At 36.1% G+C, this 6588-nt stretch overlaps 1 pseudogene; it reads right to left on the bottom strand.

Annotated features, from left to right (window-relative positions):
- Window positions 1–349: 349 nt before the first annotated feature.
- Window positions 350–1433, bottom strand: LOC143582168 (putative E3 ubiquitin-protein ligase RHC2A; annotated as a pseudogene).
- Between the last annotated feature and the right edge of the window lie 5155 nt (window positions 1434–6588).

Below are 6588 nucleotides of genomic sequence, written 5' to 3' on the forward strand. Positions count from 1 at the left end.
GCCTAAAGGGCTCCAAAAGTGGAGTCCTACTACTATGCAGTAGAGCATATCCTCTATGGGTCCATTGAATATGCCATAGGAATCCACCAAGTTTATTAACCGAGTGTTTAATTGTTTTAATCAACTAAGTGACTAACAGATTCATTAAAATTAGAAACAAAGGATTAATTAATATGATTATACTCTGAGATACAATAGAATAAACTTAATACAAATCTGATCAAAATCAAAACCCTGCATTTCTTTGCCTCAAATGGCGGAATTTTCCATTCATATCCAACATCAAATGTAGGGATCATAAATATGAATGAATCAAACATATCTACAAAAAATGAAGTTTTAAAATATCAGCTTTGAAACCCTCCTACCATCTGGATAAACCATTTTGTTCGTCCAAATTCCAAGTCCTGTTTCGCCTACTCGTCATTCTACCCAACACCGAACTCGACACACTCCGACTCCTATCCACCATCATAATTCGCATCCGACCTTCTTCTCCTGAAGAAGGCAAACATATTCCGAAAAGCACTACCGAATCCGCGCCCTCCATTCCCCCTATTCCTCCCCGACTCCCACACGACTCTCCTCGGCGTACCGAACCCATTATTAAACCCTCCATCCATTTCCGTGTACACAACCGGAAGCTCTCTCTCGCCATTAACAGCTCGTCTACCGCCCGAAAACCTTCCAACAGCAAACCCGCCTCCAGGCAATCTCCAAATTGTTAATCCAGCCGGTTCCGACTCGTCTTCGTTCTGTTCGTTGCTCGCATTCGTTAAATCCGCTTGAACTTCGTGTCTACACACAGGACATGAGTTTCGAATATTAAGCCACGGGAGGATGCAATCGGAGTGGTATATGTGATTACACGGCATCTCACGAGCTTCAGCTCCGAGAACGAAAGCTTCCTTACAAACAGCACAGTGCAATTCACTGCTGACGTGCACATCCGATATCTCAATCACCGGCATCGATTCCACAGCTGCTTTTGACGCCGGTGGATGATCGGCTCGGCCTAATCCGTTCAAGTCAATCTGAGACAACTGATCGAGCAACCGGTCAAACCCAGATCCCATCAGGAACTCTGAAATCGACGCCGGCAGCGGCTGCAGTCCGGTGCCGGCGCCGTCGTGGTAGTAGAGCTCAAACCCTCGATCTCCGGCGCCGGAATTATCATCGCCGCCGCGGAGAACGACAACCGGATTAAACGGAGACCTGTCGGATCTATTTCGGCGGCGGATCCTCAGATCTGAGCGGTCGGTGGCGTACATGGAGGAACGGCGGCGGGATTCCGGCGGAGAGGAGACGGGAGTGTCGACGGATTCGATGAATTCTCCGTCGCAATAAGGACATGTAACGGTGTCTTCTGATGTAAGTCTGACTATGCGTGTGCATCTGTAACACCAGTACGAGGTGCTAGTAGTTCTGGACATGTTGGAAATGGAAAGTGTGGATCCGGAGCATAAGTTAGAGATTCCGGCAACTGGTCATTATATAAATAGAAAGAAAGGAAATGAATTGAAAGGAGGAAAGTAAGCGGAAATTTGGTTATAAAGTTCACGCGTGATGATGAATTAGGAGCCTTCTGTTCTGTTGGTTGGACGCGTTAAAATCCTTGTTCCCACTTCTTTTACTGCCACCAACCTTCAAATGCTTATAGTTAATTAAATACGAGTATATGTATTATAAATTCTTCGAGGAAGGATATAAATGAGAAAACTTACGGTTTAACCCGGACCAAAATGTTCTAGGTAAGATTAGAACTCACGACCTCTCATAAGCAGGGTCAGACGCTACTGCTAGATCAATTGGTATCAGGGCCGGCTCAACATACTCGAAATCCTAAAACTAGTTAAAATGTTGATGTTTTTTTCTTTTATTTTTTTTTATGCGTATAGTGCTAGGGTATATACAAAAATTATAAAATATGGATTATATGCGGTGATAATGGATATGAAGCAATTCCCATTGGTTGTGGCCCATCAATGAGTTATTAATTTTAAAAGAACTCTATTTTCAAATCTCATAATGCATAACTTCAATTTAAAATGGAAGCCTTATAAAACAGGAGGCCTAAAGCTATGGCTTTATTTAGCTTACCCACAAGATGACCCTGTTTGGCATTTGATTAAATAAAACAACTATGCGAAAGTTATTTTTCTTAATAAATGTTTATAAACATTCTAGGTAGGTTATTAAAAATATGAAGTTATAACGGATCTCTATGACTTCGATCTCCAAGCTCATTAGAATTGAGTCCAAGATCAGCTACCCCATGAAGAATATTATTAAGGGTGAGGGGAGTTAGACATGTCAGGTACGCTGTGAGTGAGTTGACATGTTACGTGTTTGTCATGTCAAAGATGTTGCACGAATGATATGATGTGAGAGCGGTATGAAAGTTAGTATTTCAAAATAGTTTTGCTTCATACAAAACCGAGTTTTAGATTTATAAAATGATTTTTACTGATGTAACACAAAGTGTACATCTTTTAGCATCGAATTATCCTTGTATTTTGGTAAAACTCTACGCAAATTATTGCATTTGGTACTTATTTGAGTTATTTGTGAATTTACAGGCCCGAGCGCCCGCCCGACGAAGAAATGACGAAAAGATGGCGTTTTTAGGACAAAAATCAAGAATATGCCAGATGTGCATGACCATGCAAGGGAAGTGCATGTCCATGCCGAAGAGGTACATGACTGTGAACGAACCAAGGTGCATCACCATGTCGAGCAAGTGCATGGCCATGCCGAGCCAAGATGACCCTACACTGGTAGTGCCAAGCAAAAAATAACACGGCACGATCGTGCATTTTATGTGCATGATCGTGCACTTCCGAGAAGATGAGTCAGTGCACTAGCTGGCGCCGAGATTTGACCTGAAACGACCGTGCAAGTTTCCTGGCACAACCGTGCATATTCCCGAAGACAGACAGACCATGCATGATGGTGCATCAGACAGCACCGGCCATGCACGACCATGCACTTTAGGTGCATAACCGTGCCAATTTAGAGAAACTGCAAATCTGGTCGGCAAAAGTGAAACATTGACTTACTAAATCGGTGCACGTCCGTGTACTTTATATGCATGACCGTGCACTTTGTCCAAACAGCTTATAAACATTCAATTCCTCTTCATTTGTGGGTGTGGAGCCTTGGTCATTCTCTCTTAACTCCTACAAAATATTTAGTTTTTTTTCTTGAGAGTTTAAAGGCTTTCACCATCCTTAAGATCCTTCATTCCAATCTTCAATCCTTGTTTGATCTTAGTTTGCATTTCTTTGTTCTTAAACATGTTTTGTAAGCTTATTTCTAGTTTGATTGTAGTTGAATCAAGCCTTATAGGCTAAGTACTCTTGTTACTTAGATCATGTTGAAGCTTTTACTTATGTGATAATTATCTATGCATGATTTTGGCAATTTTGGTGTTCTTCAAGTTTATAATGAGTTCTTGAGTAAAAATTAATGGTTGAAATGCTTGTTAACTTACGTAGTCTTGTTAATTTGATAGATGCTTAACCATATTATGTTGGAAAACTATATGTTGAGTGTTTGTTTATAAACTTTATCTGTGTATGCATGCTTAGTTTATGCCATTTTATTAGGAATGACTAATGGAAATTAACTTGGTTGTGAGAGTTTATCAAGGATGGAACCTATCACTTGATATTGGAAAATTATATGATGATAACATTGTTCTTGATGTAGTTGATGTTTGCTAGAGGTTGAGGCCACAATCCTTAGTTTATATTTGCTAGTTGAAAGATTCATGTTTTGATTTTGGTCTCTTGAGCTTGTTATTTTTACATGATTTTAGGTGGTTAGGATGTTGTTTTCATGCTAGCTTTCCTTTGATTATCAGATTAGGTAGTTTTGACAAACTTGCTAATCTATGGTTACAAACTTGAACGACTACTCATCATAATGTTTTTATGCTAGTATTAAGCCACCTTGATTGGAACCTAATATTTATTTTTATCTTAACTCATGATGTTTTGTCATTATCATTGTCATTTATATCACTAGTTTAAGTGGATGCATGGTCTAGGTAACTATGTTGGATTGATTGTTTCTTGTATCTTTACTTGCTTGTTGTCATTGTATGCTAGTTTAGTTAGTTAAAAATTCAAATTAAGATTTGTTTGTTCGGTTGGTCATTTACAAAGATTTAGTACTAGAAATTTGCCGACACTTTATTACAAACGATAGGTACATTTGCCTTTCGTGTGTGGTTTAGTTGTAGGTGAAAACCTATTTTAAAATCCGATTTATGTGGAACTTTTATTCAGATATATATATATATATATGGGAGATTTCAATTAAGAACCCCTTTGAGTTTTAAGAACTCGAAAGAACTCAGTGTAATGATTTTTTTTTCGAATTTTTTTACACATGCGTAATATATGTAAGTTACATACACGTAAAAAATTAGAATTTTTTACGCACCGAGTCGACTTTTTACACATGTGTAACGGACGTAAAAGTTAGTGTAACCACTTACATATTTATTCTCTCTCCTACTTTGACTTTTTTGCCATATTTAATCTCAACCACATATTCCAATCCATTTAATTAAATGTGTGGCCTACAATTGAGTTTTTAAGTTCTTAAAACTCAACACGATTCTCAAAATATCCCTCCCCTACATATATATATATATATATATATATATATATATATATATATATATATATATATATATATTCATGTACGTCATTTATCTTATCTAGACCGCACACAAATAGGCAAATATGTCTATCGTATATGTAGTATAGTATGGGTAAAAACCAAGTATCGATCTACGAACACACTTGTTTGATTTTTACTACTAAATCGTCGTATTTGCGTTAACAAGAAGTAAGCATCATAATTGTTTTGGTTTAACGAGTAAATTTAAAATAAATTCAAAAGCATAAATTAAAGACAGTATTTGTGGATTTTTATATTTTTATAGAAATGATCAAGGATAAAAGTGTACAATCTTGATTAAATCTCCTCTTAAATTAGTTTAACAATTAGTTGGTAAGCATGTGATATAAACTTACTTTGGGTAATTTAATGTGGGAATAACACCTTATTCCCTAAGTCATGTTATTCCATGATAATTAAAGAAAGAGATATGCATAACTTAATGATCTCTACAGAAATATCATTTTATGGAAGAAAGTTGTTTATATAAATATTCATAAGATAGCTCACTTTAAAGATGAGACAATCACTTAATTACTAAGTGAATTGTCTTTGATATTTTATAAAAGTAACCTTTGTATTATACTTAAAATACCAATTAAAATTAGTTGACTTGTAAAGGATTGACCTTGAATTAACAAGTATTAACCCACACAATTCTTGGATAATTATAGAACTTTGTAATAACCACCTAAGAGATGTTTAAAATAGATTATGTTGCACACTCACTTGACAAGTAATCAACCAATTTTAGTGGATTAACATCAATAATCCATTTACACATCATTGCCAATGTTACCATTTTAAAGATGATGAATTACTACTAATACTCCATTTGGTCCACGTTTAAATTAGGATTTGTGTTTTGTCAACCATGCCCTTATAAGAATGGTAGTTCCCCGACTTATCAACAAGCTCGGCACTTAGTGTATCTTTTAAGAGTTTTTTAACATTCCTCATTAAGTGATAATTACAACATAACCTTAACATTTTATAAACCAATCACAAGTTTAACAAATATTATTAAACTTAGTTAAAATTCATTATAAACCAAGATGATACTATCAAAGTTTACAATACTAGGCATAATGTTATACATTAAAGTAATAGATACAAACAAATGATCAAATTAAAACAAACTAACCCATTTGGATGACAAATCTTTGATGCTAATGATCTCTTCCAAGAGCTTAATTTCCTTGATCTTCAGAAGATGATGGATGGGATAATTCCCTTATTAATGGTGGTGAAAGGAGGTGGGTGAAATGTATTAAGTATTCTTGACGGTGTGTTGAATTTGATGGATAAACATTCAATTTATAGGCTGAGCAGGGCTCTCAACATGGCCTGTGTTGACTCTTTTGTCTGATTATATTAAATGTTCGTTGTCATAAAGTATAGCAGGAGAGAGAACACAGCCCGTGTTTAGCTTGGGCACCGCCGTGGTGAGTCAGGAAACTTCTATTTTGTCTTTTCTCTTGCACTATCACCAGGAGATGTCCCCTGGTGATTAGTTTTGTCTTTTCCTCTTGTACTTTCAACATGGGCCATGTTATGACTTCTGAATTTTGTCTTTTCCTCGTGTGTTTGTAGCATGACCTTGTCTTGCTTCAACATGGGGTGTGGTGAGACGGTTTTTCACAGTTTTCTCCATTTTTCTTCATATATCAGCTCGTTTTATTCTTTAAGGCTATATTTACCTAAAAATAAAAATTATAAACATTAGTGGTTATTTATTTTAATATTATTGCCGATATTATAGTGCTGAAAAGATATATAAATTTATATACATCAATGAAGTAATGTGTTACTTTGTCTATGTTAAATGTGTGGTTTTGTTTCTTTTAAAGTTTTAGTTTTGTTTTGAATGTTTTTTTTTTATCATTATAACAGGTT

The sequence above is a fragment of the Bidens hawaiensis genome, unplaced genomic scaffold (genome assembly GCF_021521415.1).
Source record: "Bidens hawaiensis isolate Kalapana, Puna unplaced genomic scaffold, B.hawaiensis_p1.1 tig00031475_1, whole genome shotgun sequence".
NCBI classification, from domain to species: domain Eukaryota; kingdom Viridiplantae; phylum Streptophyta; class Magnoliopsida; order Asterales; family Asteraceae; genus Bidens; species Bidens hawaiensis.